The 21,869-nt window shown below is 47.5% G+C and overlaps 1 long non-coding RNA gene across 24 annotated transcripts in view; it reads right to left on the reverse strand.

The window, feature by feature from the left end:
- The window catches only part of LOC103348570 (uncharacterized), a 226,909-nt gene that overhangs the window by 198,746 nt on the left and 6,294 nt on the right, over positions 1-21,869 (reverse strand). Inside the window, exon 3 of one of the 24 annotated variants that reach the window (XR_016225723.1) lies at positions 14,304-14,547. The exons of 22 other annotated variants lie outside the window; for them this stretch is intronic. This is a non-coding gene — a long non-coding RNA (uncharacterized LOC103348570). Of the gene's footprint in view, positions 1-14,303; positions 14,548-15,732; positions 15,752-21,869 lie in introns of those variants that run through there. One more of the 24 variants, XR_016225724.1, reaches the window with a different exon arrangement.

The raw sequence follows: 21,869 nt of genomic DNA on the forward strand, positions 1-21,869 counted from the left end.
CGTGAAAGGAACGAGGGAAGGAAGGAGAGAAGGAAAAAAGATAGGACTGGTGTTGTGGTGCAGTGGGTTAAGCCATTGCATGGGACACCAGCAGTACCTCAGTCGCTCCACTTCTGATCCAGCTCCCTGCTAATGGCCTGGGAAGGCAGCACAAGGTGGCCCAAATGCCTGGGCCCCCGCACCCTCGTGGGAGACCAGGATGAACCCCTGGCTCCTGGCTTCAGTATGGTCCAGCCTTGGCCAATACAAACCATTAGAGAGTGAATCAGACAATGGAAGATCTCTCTTTCTAGCTCCCCCTCTAATTCTTCCTTTCAAATAAATAAGTAATCTTTTAAAAATCAAATCAATATTATAATCCCAATGAAAATGATTGCCACTGATGCAGTGCTTGCTAACTGCATTCTGGGACATTCTGACTCCTCATTAACTCGACAAGGTGACACCATCACTGTGTCCAGCCCTATGGTCCATGGCCTCAGTAAGAGGCCAAATCAGGACCCAGATGTTTCTAAAATGATAACAGCTAAACACTACACCTTTCTACTTATCACAGCAAAAGGTAATACAGAGAGAGGGGATTACATGAATGAGAAAACAAACCAGAGTAGGAGAAAATACTTACAAAAGACATATTTGATCAAGTCTGACAACGAACATCTAAAAAGAACTCTCAAAATTTAAAAATAAGAAAACAAACCAATGAGAAATGGGAGATACCTCACCGCAGATACAACTTTAGCAAACAGGCATATGAAAAGTTATGAGGAGACTGTGCATTAAAACAGTGAGACCACAACACACCTATCAGAGTGGCTAAAATCAAAACCATAGCACAAAATTCTGGTGAGGATGTGGAGCACAGGGAACTCTCATTTACTGTGGTGGGAATGCAAAAACTACAACCACGCTGGAAGGCTGACTGACAGTGTTTCTCACAAAACTAAACATGTGTCCATCATGTGCTCCAGCAAGCACACTCCCTGGTGCTTACCAAAAGGAGAACACGTGAACAGACAAAAGCCCACACAGGGATGTTTACGCTCTCTTCCTGATTGCCCAAACCTGAAAGCAGCCAAGATGATCCGTAGAGCAAGTGAATGAACAAATGAACTGTGGTACATCCAGAAAAATGGGATAGTTTTAAGTGCTACAAGAAAGGATCTATCCAGGGCGCCGGATTCTGTCCCGGTTGCCCCTCGTCCAGGCCAGCTCTCTGCTGTGGCCAGGGAGTGCAGTGGAGGATGGCCCAGGTGCTTGGGCCCTGCACCCCATGGGAGACCAGGAGAAGCACCTGGCTCCTGCCTTCAGATCAGCGCGGTGCACCGGCTGCAGCGCGCCGGCCGCGGCGGCCATTGGAGGGTGAACCAACGGCAAAGGAAGACCTTTCTCTCTGTCTCTCTCACTGTCCACTCAGCCTGTCAAAAAATAAAAAATAAATAAATAAAAATAATTTAAAAAAAGGATCTATCAAGTCATGAGAAAATGTAGAGGAAATGTAAATGCATATTACTGAGCAAGGAAGGCAATCTGCAAAGCCTACACTGTGTCTGATCTCACCTATAAAACATTCTAGGGAAGACAAAACTACAAAGACAGTAAAAATACCAGAGCTTGAGGTACTGAGAAGAGGCCTGGATGAATTCTGAGCCCAGAGGATTCTGAAGGCAGTGAAACAACTCTGTATGATACCATAAAGGTGGATACACATTAGACATTTGTCAGTACCCACAGAATGAACCACACCAAGAATGAGCCCTGACGTCCACTTGGTCTTTGGATGATTGTGCTTAGTTTAAGTTCTCTGACACAACCAATGTGCTACTCCGTGGTAGTGTTGGCAATCGGAGCCACAGAACATTGTGGGGCTGGGTGGCAAATGGGAAGATATCTATGCCTCCCACTCAGTTTGCCATGACCCTAAAACTGCTCTTCTAAAAGTCTATTTAAGAGGCCAGCACTGTGGCACAGTGGGTTAAAGACACAGCCTACAGCACCAGCATCCCATATGGGTACTGGTTTGAGTCCTGGCTGCTCCACTTCTGATCCAGTTGCCTGCTAATGTGCCTGGGAAAGCAGAAGATGGCCCAAGTCCTTGGGCCCCTGTACCCATGTGGGATACCTGGAGGAAGCTCCTGGCTCCTGGCTTCAGATTGGACACAGCTCCGGCCATTGAGACCATTTGGGGAGTGAACCAGCAGATGGAAGATCTGTCTTTCCTTCTCTCTGTAACTCTACCTTTCAAATAAATACTTTAAAAAGAAAAAAAAAGTCTATTTAAAGTAACAGCATGGGCTGGCGCCATGGCCACCTGCGGCGCCAGCACGCCGAATTCTAATCCCAATTGGGGCGCTGGTTCTGTCCCAGTTGCTCCTCTTCCAATCCAGCTCTCTGCTGTGGCCCGGGAGGGCAGTGGAAGATGGCCCAAGTGCTTGGGCCTCTGCACCTGCATGGGAGACCAGGGGGAAGCACCTGGCTCCTGGCTTCGGATCGGCGCAGCGCGCCAGCCGTGACGATCATTTGGGGGGTGAACCAACGGAAGGAAGACCTTTCTCTCTGTCTCTGTCAAAAAAAAAAAAAAAAGTAACAGCATGGAGAAGGAGGAAGAGGTAGAGGAGTCTGATTACCCAGCAGCAGGATGAAGTAAATATAGATAGATGCAGATTCATGGTTTTTATCTTTCTACAGATGGTCTGTGTGTTTGATTTATTTATCAAATATCCATTGCATTCCCATACCGGCCACTGTGAGGAAACAGAAAAGAAAATCAACAAGGATCGCGCCTGCATGAACATAGATCCCACTTCCTTTGAGTATGTCTCATATCCTAACTCCTGGAAAGATGGTTTTAGTTTTAGGCAAGAAAACCTACTAGGGCTAATTAACCATAATCCTATATACAAGACACACATGAGGCTCCTCCAGTGGCTACTTGGGGCTCAAGCCTGAATCCCTGTCCAGTCTCCTCTGGCCAGATAGGGAGTTCACAGGGCATACAAGACAGCCCCTCCAAGGGAGGCTCCAACAGGAGGTGAGGATGTTGAGACCCTCACAATTCTTAGCGACACCACTCCAGCAGAACCACAGTCTTAAAACTCAGCCTCGCCTACTCCATTCAGATTCTTAAAGGAGTATTTGACAGGCGCAGCACTAAATTCGAGTGGGAATAACACAGACAAAGAAACACGTCGTTATACAAAATTGAAACAACCAACCCCACAATTAGATTCCAGTTCTTCACATCCGAGACAAGTCTCTGTTAGTGCTGCTTCCACGAGACGCAATCCAGACCAACTGTGAGCTTTGAGTGCCATCTGCTCCCTTTGTCTGAAGGCCTGTGATTTTGTGCAAGTAAAAAGTATAAACAGAGCTCTAAAAGGTTCCATTAATAATGGAAACCAAAAACAAAAGACAATTTCATCTGGTTCCCTGGCTCTGATTTATTAGGCATCAATGAACAAACAAGGCGCTCTGACGGGGAGTGGAGGCTGCTGCCCCCTCCCCTGCCCAGTCAGCTCCCAGGAGGACTTCTTCCGCTGGATGACGCAGTTAATTGGCTCCCGTTTCAGGCTAAGGCACTGTACTCTGGTCGCTCCTGTGCAGGTGGAGTCGGTCGCTTTAACCAGCTAAGACCCCAGTTTGTGTCACTAACAGTTTTGCAGCATAACTGGAATTCTTCTTCTCCATCTGTTGCTGTTTGACTATTTCACTGTTGTCCATGTTGTCCTTATTTTTGCTGCGGTTCACTGGGCATGAACCCCTGTCCTTCCACCGAGTGTGGCTTATCCAGCATCCCTGGAAACACGGTCTGGGGAGCTTGACTGACAGGTGTCCTGAGAGTGAATCACTAAATCCATTGATGAGCAGCGATTTCTGGCTGCATCCTCTCCTGGGCCCTCCCCTTTCAGGGTCTTCTGAGCCTTGAGCACCATGGAGAAAAATCCAGAAGTCCCATAAGCCTTGGAGTGAAGTTCTCATGAGCTGTGAGGTAAGAGACTGTATACTGGCCTCTGCCTTGATAGCTTGAGTCTTGATGGGAGCAAAGAAACCAATGCTTGGCTGAGAGACTTGGGGCACAAGCAGAACTGTCTGGAGGGACCAATGACCAAAGTCAGAGCAAGGCAGGACAGAAGGACGGGCTTTCTGTGCAGAAGAGGGGCGTGGCCACAGCACACGGCGGGGCTTGGTCATGTTTGTCAAAGAACTCGAGGTACCCATGCAGCCAAGAGAGTGGCAGGGGATCCGAGCTGTCAGGGATGGCACTAACAGGCACAGTGGGAAGTCGGCGCTCTCAAATGGCTTGCAGGAGACAGGTCTCCAAAAATAGTTTCTAGCACACCTGAGACATTTCTGGAAAACCTCTGGAATCACACGGGATCTACCCACAATAGCCAAAGGGAATACGCCTGCATCATTCAGACCTTTTTCTTGGTGTGACTTCGTCTGTACCATCAAGCTGGTGGGGCCCAGGACATGTGGCTTAGCTGAAATGATTTGGGTTGCTCGTAGTGAATGTAATCAGTGTTGGGTAGAGAGAACAGACTCGTGGAAATAAAGAGATGGAGGAGAAAACACGCTTCACCGTGTCGTTACTCTGCCAGGAACTGGCACCACTAAAGCGCCTTAGGTTATCATAATCCTATATTTGCTTTAACTAGAACAAAAAGTGTCTCCTGTCCAGGAGAGATGCTGAAAAATCAATCATACACAGTTGTTAGCTCAGGGCTGAAAAACTGCTCCAAGAATAGACCCCTTGGCTCAGCACTGGAAGGAAACAGTGGGAAAGTCTTACTCCAAGAGCTCACACCAGGCTACCTAGGCAAAGCCAAGTAGATTCTGAATCACGCACTCTGCTTCTTCCATCTGCCAGCTCTCCCAGCCAGGGCCCTTGGACTCCTGGGTTGAATGGAGTGAATCCTTTAGCTGACGATCCTGGTGTGGAACACAACTGGACCACCCTTTAAACACCCACCCTGTCCTGGGGTAGATGAAGGGCTCTCTTTCTAGAGGGTTGGGAACTGTACGAATATACATCACTTTTGACAACCTAAAGGCAAGGTACAAAGGTTTGACATTAATGAGATTAAATTTCTCAGGATGAGAAAAGCAGCCAGATGCCAACTGGTAGGTGGGAAACAGAAGTTCTCACTACCCTGGAAGCATTAAATTAAGGATGAGAGACTGAACTTGAAAAGGCAGCCAAGGCTCTACTCCAGGAGGTTAAATCCGGAAATCAATTAAGGGGAAGGAGGGAACGGGAGCCCTGCCCCATTTCTGGTGCAGTGGGCAGAGAAGAGAGGCTAACAGACGCCTGCTGTATCAGAACCAGGTAGCATATGTGTGTCTCCATCTCTGTTCACCCTTCACGGATGGCACTTTCTAGAGAGAAAAGAGAAACCTGGGCTAAGCAGAAAAAAAGAGAATTCACAGGAAACCTTCGGAAGAATTGATTGGGGAAGCACACATGGCAGCCTGGGTGCCGCCCACAGGCTGCACTCGCTCAGGGGCTAACCCTGTGCTGGTCCACTGCACTCTTGGAACTCTCTCGGGGCCCAGCAGAGATCATAGCTATGGTGAAGGGTCCAAGGGGCCGGGAGGCCCTGTGTGGTCCCAGCCCCTGCTGAGCCAGGCCTCAGCTATTCCTGCACCTGACTGCTGTGCACGGACACATCTGACTGGGCCAGGAATCAGCACCTGGAAACAGGCAGAACAGGGAAGACAGAGAGCGGAGGTGTTCTGCGGCTGTCCCATCAGCTGAGCAGAAATCTTCCCTTCCTGGATGGATGTTCACAGTGGCCCAGCTGCTAGGAGTAACAGGCACTAAATAAATGGCACCTGATAATGTTAGGAGCAAAATAAAGGTACTAGTAGAAGCGACCATGATTGTAAAAGTAACAACAGTGACCCCTGCTCGGAGCGCTAACACTGAGTGCCCTATGTCCAGCTGCTGCTCTGCAAGCTTCCAGGGTAGTAACTCTGAATCCTCAAAACAACCCTGAAGTAGCTACTATGCTCTGCTATGTCACTGAACAGCAAGAGAAAGACTGCGAAGCAGTGAAATCCCAGGAGACAAGGAAGTCACCCCCAGAGCTAAGGGCCAATGAGCATCCTTGAATTTGACCGGCTACTGGGGACTGAACTGCATCCTCTCACCTCCCCAAAATTCATACACTGAAGTCCTAATCCTACGACTTCAAAATGTGACCTAATTTGGAGATGGGGTCTTTTTGATGGGTAACCAAGTGAAACAAGGTCATTAGGGGGGTGCCTAACCCAGGATCACCGGCATTCTTGTAAGAATAGGAAATTTGGACACAGACACATCCAGAGGGAAAGGGTGTGAAGACACAGGCAGAGGATGGTGACATCCCACCCAGGAGAGAGACCTGAGGGGAGCTCCATCACCCGCAGTCAATTCCCTTATCCATGGTACTGCAGACGTATCTTGTATCCAGAGGAAAGTAGTGGTTCCCCATTCAAGAGAATTACTCAGATTTTCCGGGGCTACTCTTCCCAGAGGATACCCTGGTCTCAGTGTTTTAAGTAACCCTGGAGTTGTTGGGCTGAAGGTGTTTTCTAAATCACTCAGCTACGTGAGTATATAGACACATTCCAAAGATTGGAGTAAATATGGTTGGGTGGAAACAAATTTGCCATTACCCAAGTCACTTAAAAAAAAAAGAGACAGAGAGAGGAAAAGGTAAATAACTAAAAGCAGCATCAGCTAAACCTGAAAACAGCAATTAGAATCAATTTTTGAGCCACCATCAAAAAGCCCATCTCACTCCCCACCACACACACATTCATCTCTTCAAAACAGATAACTCCCAGCTCCTCCCAATTCATGCTGTCTGTTCTCCAAAGGAATCCTACAGCACAGCATATCAGTATGGATAATTGCACCATGCTTGGGAAACACTTTATACCTAAAAAAAAAAAAATTTGTGGCTGGAAGAACAGCGGGCAGCGGCTAGCAAAAATAAGGAGAGAGAAGTTGCCAGACAGAAGAGAAACTGGCAATCAGAATTCTCACTACCCAACTCCAGACTTCCCAGCCTCAGATTAATCTAATATGCTCTCTCAGTTCATTCTTGTTTTTCAAAACACAAACCTCAAAACCTTGAGGCATAGATATTTATCAGTCAGGGGTCTTTGGCCATAAGCAACAGAAACTGACGAACGCAGAAAAGAAATTTATTAAAAGGAGCCCATTAGTGAAAAGACTCAAGAAGTAGGATTTAAACAGATCCTGGGGGCCAGCACTCTGCACAGCGAGTAAAGCTGCAACCTGCAGTGTCGGCATCCCATATGGATGCCAGTTCAAGACCCGGCTGCTCTTCTTCTGATTCAGCTCTTTCCTATGGCCTGAGAAAACAGAAGATGATGGCCCAAGTCCTTGGTCCCCTGCACCTGCATGGGAGACCCAGAAGCAGCTCCTGGCTTCAGATCGGCTCAGCTGCAGCCATCTGGGGAGTGAACCAGTAGATGGAAAACCCCCCACACACACATCTCTTTGTAACTTTGCTTTTCCAAAAAATGGATAAATCTTTAAAAATAGATAAATACATCCTGGTAGGAGAAACTGTTATCTGCACCCAGGTGTCCCTTCACCTCCATCACCGCCAACAGCAACAACTGGAGTCAATCAGCAGCTGTGGACTCTTGTGCTGTGCCCTCTGCCTAGAATTCCACACCCTGGGCCCCGTGCCTGTTCCTGGTCTGTCCTAGAATGCTGAGCAGGAGCATTTGCAGAAGGGGTTTCCGGGGTCCTCTCACCTTCTGGGTAGGACAGGGCTTGGTGTCACTGCCCCCACTCCCCAGTCCCATGGGCAGCACCATGGTGGAGAATCCGGCCTTGTTAGGGAGGGTGAATGGAGAACGGGCAGCCAAATTACCACTACCGCATGCTTCCAGGGGTAAACAGCTGCTCAGAGAGCTTCAGCAATCTGCACGCAGGGCCGGATTCAGCCCCACGTGGCGACAGAGCAATCCTCGCTGCTCCACGCCGACACTGATAAAACGCACCCTGCCTTGTACCTTTCTCCAAATCTCAAGCACAAACACAGGACAACTGTTTTATTGAGTAAGTACTTTCTAAGTGCCAGACACTGTACTCAGTGCTGAAAACACTGCAGTGAGAAAAGTCATCAGCTCCTTCCTCAGAGAGACACGTGGAGCCCCAGGTGGCAAATTCGTGAGTTCCCCAAGGTGAGGATGGCTTAGGGGGACTGTGAGGAGGACCTTTCCAGCCAGGGTGTCTAGAAAATCCACACCCCTCCAACCTAACCATCCCATGGAAGGTAACTCCAAATGCGAATCTGTCCGTGCTATGCCCCTCACTGTCCTGCCTTCCTCCCGATCCCACCAGCTCAGATCCTGAACTCCCACACCTCCTCTGTGGGGTGCATCACGACCTTGTCTAAGAACACAGAACACCGCACATGGGTAAGCGGAGACGGCCCCTCCTACGCCACCGAGGGCCCTGCCAGGCAGTGCCGCTTTCCAGGGGAGTAGTCAGCCACCTTGCACCAGGAACATTACATGTTCACAGCCTTTTGCCTCCTGTGCCAACTCCAAGAATCATCCTAAGGAAACAATCAATTATTTGGATGCTCAAAGCAGCATTGTTGGGGCCGGCACTGTGGCGTGGCGGGTAAAGCAGCTGCCTGCAGTGCCTGTATCCCATATGGGCACCTGTTCAAGCCCTAGCTGCTCCACTTCCCATCCAGCTCTCTGATATGGCTTGGGAAAACAGTGGAAGATGGCCCAAGACCCTGGGCCCCTGCATTTGCATGGGAGACCCGGAAGAAACACCTGGCTCCTGGCTTCAGATCAGCACAGCTCTGGCCGTTGTGGCCATCTGGGGAGTGAACCAGCAGATGGAGGACCTCTTTCTCTCTGCCTCTGCCTCTCCGTAACCCTGCCTTTCAAATAAATAAATCTTTAACAAAAATTATCAAAACAAAGTAGCATTGTTTATGAAACTGTAAATCAGATACAGTCAAAACAAAGGGAGGGGCGAGCCCCCACTTGAGATACCTGCATCCCACGTCAGAGTGCCTGGGTTAGAGTTGCCTTGCTTCTGACACAGCTCCCAGCTAATTCACACTCTGGGGGCCATGTACGATGGCTCGGGTACTTGGGTCCCTACCACCCACATGGGAGGCTCAGATGGAGTTCTGGGCTCCCGGCTTCAACCTGGCCCCACCCCAGCAGCTGTGGGCATCTGGGGAGTGAACCAGTGGATGAAAGATCTCTCTACAGTTTGTTCTGTCTCTCAAATAAATGAAAATGAACCAAATACACATATTTTAAAATAAATAGAGGTGTGAATAAATGGTTAGTAACTATGGTGCTTCAAGCATTTAACACCACTGTATGTTGTTCCTTAAAAAGTGCCAACAATGCCTAAGCCGGCACCGTGGCTCACTAAGCTAATCCTCCGCCTTGCGGTGCCGGCACACCAGGTTCTAGTCCCGGTCGGGGTGCCGGATTCTGTCCCGGTTGCTCCTCTTCCAGGCCAGCTCTCTGCTATGGCCAGGGAGTGCAGTGGAGGATGGCCCAGGTGCTTGGGCCCTGCACCCCATGGGAGACCAGGAGAAGCACCTGGCTCCTGCCTTCAGATCAGCGCAGTGCGCCGGCCGTGGCGGCCATTGGAGGGTGAACCAACGGCAAAAGGAAGACCTTTCTCTCTGTCTCTCTCTCTCACTGTCCACTCTGCCTGTCAAAAAAAAAAAAAAAAAAAAAGTGCCAACAATGCCTCAAATCAAAGCACAGTTTTGGACCTGTAAGCGGAAGGCCATTACTACATCTGGGCAAGCGCCTGCATTCCACTTGAATCTCATTCGCTGTTTTCTGGTACTGAAGTTACAATGCTTCCCTCGCCCCTTAATAACTACTCTTAGCAAACAAATCTCGCTCCTTACAATTAGTGATTTTCTTTCTAATTATGGCTTTTTTTCCATTTCCACATGAGATGACAAAAAATTCATGTTTTGCCTGAGAACTGGCTTATTAGTTAATGAAAATTTGTCTAATAGCAGCCTTTTAGATACCCTGTCAGAATCAAAAGCAGAATTCAAAGGAAAAAAAAAAAAACAGGTTGCTTTCACATTAACGTTCAAAATTAATTTCTGGGTAGGGGCTACAAAGGAGATGTAGGAGGCATAATTTCTCCCAAGAAGATTAAAATAGGCATTTCTACAGTCGGTGGAATTAGAAATTAGTAAATTTCTTCTCTCACTTATACCTCTCCCCCGCCTCCCCTCTCCTTTTTAACCTGACTTGTGTCTTTATCTTTGCATTTGATAGACACACAGTGGATTTCTAACCAGAGAGCAGGAAAGGATTTATCTTTGGAGTTAGGATCTAGTAATATCAAATTTCTAACACAATCAACACAGGGTCCCTAATTCTCCACCCTGGGTTAGATCACTGCACTTCATTCTCACCACGCCCAGCAAGACATCCCTGGCCCACTGCTTTCATGGCAAGGACGCGCTGACCCAGGACATCCTCCTACCCGTTCCTGGGTTTTTGAGCCATAAATACAGCCAGCGGGGAACACACTCGAGTGTTGACCCCCAAACAAGCATCCCTGTTCTCTCTGGCAGACGCAGTCTGGTTCACTTGGCTGGCTTTGTTAATAATACAGAGGTAAAAGCGAACTTTATCCAAAAGTAGTGGCTCATTTTTCTCATCCGGTAAAATCTATAAAAGATTCAGGCACAACCCAAACAATTTACATCTTAAATACCCTTGCCCTCGTGTCCCAGCCCTGAAATGACATTTCAATTGTGTCTGTGGGATTTGTTGTGAGCTAACTGCCACCACCAACCGCAGAGGGCCTCAGGGACTGGGGGAGAGAGGGGGCCAATATTCAGACCTGCTCTCCATTTCAGAGATTTATGAGGGTAGCAATGAAATCAGCTCCTGCTCTCAGACACCCCCCTGGGAAAGGAAACATTGTCCGAATCCAGTCAATAAGGCGCTGAAGGCTGTGGTGGGTGAAATTAACATTCAAACAGTCCTGGAGTTTCTCAGACTGTCCTTGACAGCCCGGCTTCTCAGCTCGGAGCAAAGGACATTTGGGGCCAGACGACTCTTTACAGAGGCCGGCTCCTCTGTGCATCACGGCAAGTTCCACAGCATCCCCAGATGTCAGGAAGACCCCCTTCCCCGACTGTGACTACCTAAAATGCCTCCGGCCATTACCAGATGCCTTCCTGGTGAGTGGAGGACGAGATGTCCCTGGGCTGAGAACCCCATCTCAAAGTCTTGCCCCTGCTTCCCTGTGTTGCTTTTGTTTTGGACTTGGTGTTGAAGCCCAGCACGCATCCTAGGCACTCGGCTCAGTGCACTGCTGTGATCTGAACACACGGTCAGAACCCAGCAGGTCCCCAGAGGGCCACCCCGCCCACCCACACAGGACAATCACTCTCCCGGCTCCCCACGGCCCAGCTGAGTCTGGGGTGGGCTGCATTTCATGCAGGATTCATGCCGCCTCTCTGAGGCACTCATTCATGAGACAGAAAGGGGCACTGAGTCACCACTCAATGACAAACCTTCGCTGATCATCTATCTACCTGGTGCCAAGCACCACTACATTTGAAATCTTGGGGCCAATTCCAGATCTGTATCTCACGGTGCTTCCATTCTACAGAAAGACACACACTAAATGGGTAAACAAATAAAATACCAAGCCGTTTCCCAATAATAAAAAATGGTAGGAGAGAGATTTTACACAGTAACACAGAGAAGAGTCCAAAAGTAGGGTAAGACAGACACAGAAAGACAAATACTGCGTGTTCTCCCTGATACGTAGGCGCTAAAAACGAAAGGGGGGTGGGAAATGGCTGTGTTTTGCGGCAAACAATTTTGTGAAACTTTGTTTTATACCTTTGTCAAACCAGTGTTTAACAACGTTATGCTATTATAGTTTTAATGATATGTGATTGCTTTAAAATTTACTGTAGTATGTGTGAAATGGTCTTTTTTTCATTCAATTATTGTTTATAACGTTCTCTATATTCTGACTAAACTAGGGTCATTTTGCTTTTTACTTGTTAAATTTATTTGGTGAAGTACCAAGCTCTTTTACTGCAATGTAAACTTAAAATACCTTATGTTAGAAACTAACAAAAAGAAATAAAAGGAGAGAAGGAGCATGGGAAAGAGAAGGGAAGGAAGAGAGGGGAAGAAAAGAGTATCTTTATATTCTTAGAATTCTACCTACAAACAATATTAATTTTGTTAAAAACTATTTAAATTGGGGCCTGTGCTGTGGTATAGCGGATCAAACCCTGTCCCACAGCGCCAGCATCCTATATGGGCATCAGTTCAAGTCCTGGCTGCTCCACTTCCAACCCAGCTCCCTGCTAATGTACCTGGGAAAACATGAGAGGATGGCGCAAGTGCTTGGGCCCCAGCACCCACGTGGACAACCTGGAAGAAGCTCCTGGCTCCAGATCAGCTCAGCTCTGGCCATTTGGGGAGTGAACCAGCAGATGGAAGACCTCCCCACCCTCACCCCCATCTCTCTCTGTAACTCTTTCAAATAAAATAAAACAAATCTTTTAAAAAAACTAATTAAAATTTAAAAAATTTTTGAATAATATTAGCTGTAGATTTTTCACAAGTGTTCTTTCCCTAATTGATGTTTTTATCATGAATGGATATTGGATTTTGGCAGCTTTTCTGTGTTTTCTGAAATGATCATTTGATTTTTTTTGTCTTTTATTCTGCCAATACAGTGTATCACATTAACTGAATTTCTGGATGTAAATTACTAATTAAATCCCTTCTTACAAAAAAAAAAAAAAAAAGAAGGGCAAGAGAGAACTACTAAAGAAATGAGAGGCCGGTGCCGCGGCTCACTAGGCTAATCCTCCGCCTTGCGGCGCCGGCACACCAGGTTCTAGTCCCGGTCGGGGCGCTGGATTCTGTCCCGGTTGCCCCTCTTCCAGGCCAACTCTCTGCTGTGGCCAGGGAGTGCAGTGGAGGATGGCCCAAGTCCTTGGGCCCTGCACCCCATGGGAGACCAGGATAAGTACCTGGCTCCTGCCATCAGATCAGCGCGGTGCGCCGGCCGCGGCGGCCATTGGAGGGTGAACCAAAGGCAAAGGAAGACCTTTCTCTCTGTCTCTCTCTCTCTCACTGTCCATTCTGCCCTGTCAAAAAAAAAAAAAATGAGAATCACAGGAGATTTTTCAGAGGAGTTAATATCTGCACTGCAATATGAGGGATGACGAGAGGCAAGCATGTGAAGAATGAGAATAATGTTCTAAGGTGGAGGAGACCCCGAGAGAAAGACCGAGAACCACTATGACGTGTCCACGAACAGGAAGAAGGCCACTGTGGCCGCACCATGACAAACAAGGAAAGAGCAGAGAGGATGCTGGAAAGGCAGGGAGGCTCTGTCATGAGGGATCTGTGGGCAGAACGATGAGATGAAGTGTATCACAAGGAAAATGGAGGGAGCTGGCACTGGGGTGCAGCGGGTTAATGCCCTGGCCTGAAGCGCCAGTGTCTCATATGGGTGCCGATTCTAGTCCCAGCTGCTCCTCTTCCGATTCAGCTCTCTGCTATGGCCTGGGAAAGCAGTAGCAGATGGCCCAAGTCCTTGGGTCCCTGCACCTGCATGGGAGACCTGGAGGAAGTTTCTGGCTTCAGATGGGTGCAGCTCCCGCCGCTGCGGCCATCTGGGGAATGAACTAGCGGATGGAAGACCTCTCTCTCCATCTCTACCTCTCTGTGTAACTCTTATTAAAAAAAAAAAGACAATGGAAAGAGATTATGAACAGGGGCCAAAGTGATGTGCTCCCTTTTTTGGTCAAAAGGAACACAAAGAGGGTTAGAGCACAGTGATCCAGCTCACAGCCAGCTGAGAGGCAGCTGAAAATCCGTAACCCTCCTTCCATCCACCCTCCACCCTCGGCGGCCCTCCTTCACAGACATAAGTGCCTGCTCCCCACCTCCTACTCCTACATCTGTGCATTTAAGGAAGCCCAATTATCTGCTCTCTTTGCCCCTTCCTAGCCAAATTTACACATCCTGTGTCTCGTTTGCTAGGTGGATGGTTGCAAACTATAATAAAATAATTGATCCTGAGAAGTTGGTGGCTGTTGGTTTGCAAGTATTTTTGCAGAACTATAGATAATTGTTTTAAATTTTCATGGCAATATATGTTCCTATTGCAATAAACCAGCAAGAAAAATGGACAATATACCTATAGCCTCATCAAATAAAAAACAATCATGAAGAGCATTTTGATGGATTTCTCTCAAGAGTCTATTTTTGGGAGGAAGTTGGGGGACAGAAATTACCAAAAATAAATAATATGAAGGGAATAGTTTGGAAGCAGTATCTCATAATGGTATCGTATGGGTCAACCTGATGGCCACAGCTCCTCTCTTCATGATTACGTGCTGTAACGACAATGCTTGTGTGCAGACAACCAGCATGAAGTCACTTCTGACTGCCTCATTTTGCCCAGTGAGCTGAGAAACGGGTCATCAGCTGAGTGTTTGCCTGGGGAAGTGCAGGAGCCTGAGAAGAGAGGAGAGGTGGAAACTGGTTGAGAAAGGAGGAGGCCGGCGCCGCGGCTCACTAGGCTAATCCTCCGCCTAGCGGCGCCGGCACACCGGGTTCTAGTCCTGGTTGGGGCGCCGGATTCTGTCCCGGTTGCCCCTCTTCCAGGCCAGCCCTCTGCTGTGGCCAGGGAGTGCAGTGGAGGATGGTCCAGGTGCTTGGGCCCTGCACCCCATGGGAGACCAGGAAAAGCACCTGGCTCCTGGCTCCTGCCATCGGATCAGCGCGGTGCGCCGGCAGCAGCGCGCCGGCCGCGGCGGCCATTGGAGGGTGAACCAACGGCAAAGGAAGACCTTTCTCTCTGTCTCTCTCTCTCACTGTCCACTCTGCCTGTCAAAAAAAAAAAAGAAAAGAAAGAAAAAGGAGGAGACGCTAAGCAAATAGTAGGGCGATTGCTCAGAAAGTTAAAAATAGAACCAACCAGCAATTCAGAAGTCCTACTTTTGGATATTTACCCAAAAGAATTGAAACTAGGATCTCAGAGAGATATGAGCACTCCAGTGCACACCGCACCACTACTGACAGTAGCCAAGATGTGGAGACAATCTGAATGTCCACCAGTAGATGGATGGATATGAAAAGGTGGGATACAAGTACGAAGGAATATTATTCAGCCTGTAAAAGAAGGAAATCTTGCAATATACTAAGGGGCTTCAAAAATTGGTAGAAAAATGGAGAAAGGCAAGAGGGGCAGGTATTATGGGGCAACAGTCAAGCCACTGCTTAGGTCACCCACATCCTGTATCAGAGTGCTGGAGTCTGAGTGCCACCTTCATTTTCGGTTCAGCTTCCTGCTAAAGTGTTCCCTGGGAGGCGGCAGGTGATGGCTGAAAGACTTAGGGCCCTGCTACCCACGTGGATGACCTGGATGGAATCCTGGGTTCCTGTCTCTGACCCAGCTCTGGCTATTGCAGGGCATCCCAACAGACGGGAGATTATCTCTCTCTTTCAAATAGATGAAAACAAAACCACTGAAGACATAATTTGAAACTCATATATAGTTTTTCATAATGTACATTCCCATAAAGTTTTCAAAGACTTCTGTATTGGGGCCAATGCTGTGGTGTAGCAGGTAAAGCTGACGCCTGCAGTGCTGGCATCCCATATGGGCATCAGTTCGAGTCCCGGCTGCTCCACTTCCGATCCAGCTCTCTGCTATGGCCTGGAAAAGCAGTAGAAGATGGCCCAAGTCCTTGGGCCTCAGCACCTGCGTGGGCATCCCAGAGGAAGTTTCTGGCTCCTGGCTTCAGATGGGCACAGCTCCGGCCGTTGTGGCCAGCTGGGGAGTGAACCAGCGGATGGAAGACCTCTCTCTCTGCCTCTCCTAACTAACTTTCAAATAAACCTTTTTTTAAAAAAAAAGACTTCTATATGCATGGATTTCAAATTTTTGGAACCAATATAAATGTATCTTTAAAATCTATTTCTACCAATTTTTTTAAGTACTCTCATTTGTGCAGGTACATCATCTTATTGCTTATTGAGGCACTTAGAGTAGTCAAGTTCATAGACACAGAAAGTAGCATAGTTATTGCCAGTGATTGGGATAAAGAAGGGGTAAATAGAGAACTGCTAATCAATAAAGCTTCAACCATGCAAAGCAAACACGTTCTAGTGTACAACATGGTGCCTGTAGCTAGCAATACTCTCCGGTACACTTAAGCAGTGGTAAAGGGGGGAGACCTCATGTTAAGTGTTCTTACCAAAATAAAATAAATTTCAACAATAAAATAGAAAGGAGGAGGGTGAATGGACTAATAAAGCGCAGTGTGGTTGCCCAGAAGTATGGCAGAACCGCTCCAGGTTCTTGGCAGGGTCAGAGCAGTTTTGCCCATTTCTCCAGCTGTGGTGGGCTGCAAGGGCAGGTGCGAAGCAGGCAGCTTCTTCCATCAGGATTCTGACTTTACCAAGCGCACAGTGCAGGAGGAGGATGACAGACTGAGGGAAAGGATGACTATAATGCTTGCCCATGGTACTGACTTGGGAAGGTGGGGACAGAGAACAGCAGGGGAGGGGTGAGTGAGTGATGGGCTCAAGTTCCACATAGGTCATCTCAGGTAGAAAGAGGTGAGGGCCAGCGCCGCGGCTCAATAGGCTAATCCTCCACCTAGCGGCGCCAGCACACCAGGTTCTAGTCCCGGTCGGGGCGCCGGATCCTGTCCCGGTTGCCCCTCTTCCAGGCCAACTCTCTGCTGTGGCCCAGGAGTGCAGTGGAGGATGGCCCAAGTCCTTGGGCCCTGCACCCCATGGGAGACCAGGAGAAGCACCTGGCTCCTGCCATCGGATCAGCGCTGTGCGCCGGCCGCAGCGCACCAGCCGCGGCGGCCATTGGAGGGTGAACCAACGGCAAAAAGGAAGACCTTTCTCTCTCTGTCTCTCTCACTCTCTCACACTGTCCACTCTGCCTGTTAAAAAATTTTTAAAAAAATTTTTAAAAAAAGAGGTGAGGAACACGGAGGTCGGAACCTTGGCCCCACCACTTCCAAGCTGCATGGCCTTGGGAAAGTTATTAAACCTCCCAGTGCGTCCACCTCAGGGCACAACCATGCGGGAGCCTACCTCCTAGACCTTCATGCTAAGGACCCAGTGAAATCACGGTGGAAAAGGCTTCCGGCACTGGTTCTCCGCCCGTCAGCCCTCTGCCGCCCACATCAGACTCCCCTGGGAACGTGTGAGGACGGCATGTCCTCAAGCCCTTCCCCAGATACTGAGTCAGAAACGTTGACAGCCTTCTGGTTGTCATTTTCGTTATAATCATTTTGCTTATTGCAAAATAGTTTTCCAGTGCAGAAATAGGCTGAAGTAATAAGTAGTTATGAATCATTGATAAGTTTCCAGACAATAAGCTAAGTACTTCATATGCATTATTTCGGCTAATTCTGTTAATAATCACTGAGGTAGACTTTATCATCATTCCCATTTCAGATGATGGAACCGACGGGGCTTCTATAATTTTAATAGTTTGCTGAAGGCCACATAAGTAGCAAGTGGCAATGCTAGGATTCAAACTCAAGATCTGAAACACCCCTGAAAGCCAAGACCACTCTTTGGAACTTTAGTTCGAAATCTTTTCAAGCAAAGAGAGAAGCTGTGGTAACAACATAAGGTATGCAACCAAGAATTTTATGAATTTAAAAAAATTCTATTAGTATTATGGTTTTGATAACCCAGAGTGCATTAGCCAACCAACATTAAGCCAACTGACACTTACACAGCCCTATCATGTAATAATAAACAATGCCACAAACTTTCTCAGTAAAATAAAAAGATACTCTATCAACAATTTTTCATTTACAAATACTGTGGAAAGTGATAGTATTCATTCTCTACAGCACAAAATCTTAGCACTAAAATTTTTCAAAGGAAAATTACTTCAGTTAATGACACTTCCGAATTTCAACTCGGATTCTTCAAATTAGTCATTATGCTGGTGTAAGAATTACACGTAGCTGCAGCTTTGTGTTACATCTAGATTGTTTATTTCAGTAGCTTTAAGAGTTAGATTTTATTCTCTTGAAGAAGTTAAAGCTATTTATGGGCGCTGGCACTGTGGTGTAGTAGGTTAAGCCTCTGTCTGTGGTGCCAGCATCCCCTATGGCCACTGGTTCGATCCCAGCTGCTCCATCTCCAATCCAGCTCTCTGCTTATGGCCTGTAAAGCAGTGGAAGATATGCCAAGGGCTTGGGCCCCTGCACTCATGTGGAAGACCCAGAGGAAGCTCCTGGCTCTTGGCTTTGGATCAACCCAGTTTTGGCTGTTTTGCCCATTTGGGGAATAAACCAGGGGATGGAAGATTTCTCTGTCTCTCCCTAACTCTGCCTCTCAAATAAATAAACCCTTTTTTAAAAAAACTATTTGTGTAAAGTTAAAGCTCCTTTCTCCATGTGGCTTCCTTCTTTTTTAACACTGGAATTTATCTCACTGTAAATGACTGATAATAAGGTCTTCAACAAATCAGGCAAGAACCTGATGAAAACATAACTTCCAAAGCATCTTACCTGGATCACAAAGTTATATAACATTTATTTTTAAGGAAAATAATAACCATGCAAATTTTATATACACGGGAAGCTTCTAAACTCCAATTAATTAAAGGAATAAAAGAACAACACATATCATTTTTCACTTAATGAAGATGAAACATCAAATTAGTATGGCTGTGGGTACAGAGAGCACTCCCCTTGTTGGCAATCAGGCAGCATGAATCAACACCTCTCATCACAGTACTTTCAGTTCCTGCCCAAAATCATGCAATCTTTTTATTTTTATTGGAATGTCAAAGTAACATAGGGCAAGACCACGGAGGCTTTCTTTGCCTCCCAGGGGATGGTCCCCTTCCTTCCCCCACTTCTGGTGGGTCTGTTCACACGTAGAGTCTACCTTGTGTCTATTTTTTTTTAAGATTTATTTATTTGTTTGAAAGGCAGAGAGAGAGAGGGAGAAACGGGAAGGGGGGAGAGGGGAAGAGGGGGAAAGGAAGAAAGGCAGTGGGGGTGGAGAGAGAGAGAGAGAGAGAACATGAGAGCAAGCGCACGCACTCGAGAGCGCTCTTGCACCCTCTGGGTCACTCCCCAAACGGCCGCCATGGCTGCAGCTGGGCCAGGCCAAAGCCAGGAGCTGCATTAGCCTTCAAATGAACAAACTGAAGCACAAAGAGCTTTCTGAGATCACAACAACTACACATCAGTAAATTCCCGTTATTTTTCAAGATTATCCCTGCAGTATGCAGTCAAGGAGCCCCCTAGCTCTGAACTTAAAAGCAGGAATTTGAGATAGTCGTCAAAATCCTGTTTGAGGGGCCAGAGCTGTAGTAGCGGGCTACACCTCCAGCTGCGGAGTCCGCATCCCCTACGGGCAGCAGTTTGAGCACTGGCTGCTCCACTTCCAATCCAGCTCCATGCCAATGGCCTGGGAAAGCAGCAAAGATGGTCCCAGGACCTGGGCCCTTGCCACTCACGTCAGAGGCCAGGATGGAGTTTCTGGCTCCTGGATTCATTGTGGCCATTGGAGTGTGAACCAACAGATCAAAGGTCTGCATCTCAGACTCTCCATCTCTCCCTGTAACCCTGAGTTTCAAATAAACAAATAGATCTTTAAGAGAGAGAGAGAGAGATTCTGCTTAAGATGTCTGCATCCACACTGGGGTATCTGGGTTCAATGCTCAGCTCTGACCAACGTTCCATCTGAAAGCAAACTACTGATGACTCAAGTAATTGGGCTCCTTCCACGGACATGTAAGAACTGGATTGAGCTCCCAGCTCCCAGCTTCAACCTGGCTTAACCTGCTGTAATGAGCATTTGGGAAGTGAACCAGTAGGTAGGAGTGCACTTACTCTCTTTCTCACTCTTATCCTCCCTCCCTCCCTCTCAAAGAAAAAATCCCTTTAAAACTCTCTATATTGAGAAAGAGAATGTTATTTCTAATGCCTAAGGCTTTATGTAATATGCTCACCAACTCTCTTCATCATCCCAGAGCTGTTAAACAAAATGATAATCCACTGATTGAACAAATCATTTTGACCAATTTGTTTTTATGCCATAATTAAACCAGACCTTTTTTTTTTTTTTTTTTTGACAGGCAGAGTTAGACAGTGAGAGAGAGAGACAAAGAGAAAGGTCTCCCTTCCATTGGTTTACCCCACAAATGGCCGCTACGGCCGGCGCGCTGCACAGATCTGAAGCCAGGAGCCAGGTGCTTCTCCTAGTCTCCCATGCGGGTGCAGGGCCCAAGGACTTGGGCCATCCTTCACTGCCTTCCCGGGCCACAGCAGAGAGCTGGACTGGAAGAGAAGCAACCAGAACAGAACCAGCACCCCGACCAGGCCTAGAACCCAGGGTGCCAGCACCGCAGGCGGAGGATTAACCAAGTGAGCCTCGGCTCTGGCCCAAAACCAGACTTCTTAAAAAACCTTGGGGTCAGCATTGTGGAATAGCAGGTAACGCTGCTACCTGTGGCATATGGGCACTGGTTCATGTCCCAGCTGCTCTACTTCCAATCCAGCTTCCTGTTGATGGCCTAGGAAAAGCAGAAGGTGGCCCAAATGTTTGGGCCCCTGACACTCATGCAGGAGACCCAGAGGAAGCTCCTGGCTCCTGGTTTCAGCCTGGCCCAGCGCTGGATGTTGCAGCCATCTGGGGAGTGAACCAGTAGGTGGAAGATCTGGCTCTCCCTCTCTCTGTGTAACTTTCAGAATAAATAAACACATCTTTTTAAAAAAATTCACCCTTTTCCTTATCACTTAAAAAAGCCATATACATCAAGAACCTAAAATATACTGGTACTTTGCTGTTCTCTAAAAACACAAATAACCCTAGCATGCTCTCAGTCTTCAGAACCTTGAACAGTGCTCATACCTATTAAAAGCTCAATGAACTCGGTTGTTGATTGGAAGGCCAAAGAATGAATTAGCCACCTATAGGATCATTACTCCAGGAAGAGGTAGGAATTTGGAATACCATTACAAGGAAATTCAGAGAAAATATATAAAAAAGTATTAATGAAAAATACAAGGATACACAACAACTTCGTCTACTTTAAGGTTAATGTCAAGTTACTGTCACCCCAGAGCTTAGGAGAGTCACAGCCTGGCTCATGACATCTGTTGCTCATTACACTTCATTTATTTCCAGCTTTATTTCCCCCGGGGGGTGTCTGTGGGTCCAGGTCAGCTGCCCATCAAATCCCAGACCACAACTGAGACCCCTAAGAATTTTTTCCCCAAATCAGAAAAATCAAGCTTTCATCAAGAAAAGTCCATTCCCTTCATATGGAAAGTCCAATTGTGAATCTGCTTAGCTGTTGCCTAGGGATTATGAGGAAGAACTTAGAAATCGATGGCTTGACATTTGGGGGACAACTGTACCCCAGAAGTCCGTTCTTCTCTATCAAGCCAGGAAAGAACTCAATCTCTGGGGCCGGCGTTGTAACGCAGCAGGTAAGATCACAGCCTGCAGTGCCGGCATCTCATATGGGCACCGGTTCAAGTCCCAGCTGCTCCACTTCCAGTCCAGCTCTTTGCTATGGCCTAGGAAAGCAGAAGATGGCCCAAGTCCTTGGGCCCCTGCACCCGCGTGGGAGACTCAGAGGAAGCACCTGGCTCCTGGCTTCAGATTGGTGCAGCTCCAGCCGTTGCAGCCAACTGGGGAATAAACCAGCAGATGGAAGACCTCTCCCTCCCTCTCTCTCTCTCTCTCTCTCTGCCTCTCCTTCTATCTGTGTAACTCTGACTTTCAAGTGAAATAAATAAATCTTTTTTTTAAAAAAAGTGAATCATCAGATA

The sequence above is a fragment of the Oryctolagus cuniculus genome, chromosome 19, assembly GCF_051225735.1.
Source record: "Oryctolagus cuniculus isolate XC-2025 breed Fujian yellow rabbit chromosome 19, ASM5122573v1, whole genome shotgun sequence".
Lineage (NCBI taxonomy): Eukaryota > Metazoa > Chordata > Mammalia > Lagomorpha > Leporidae > Oryctolagus > Oryctolagus cuniculus.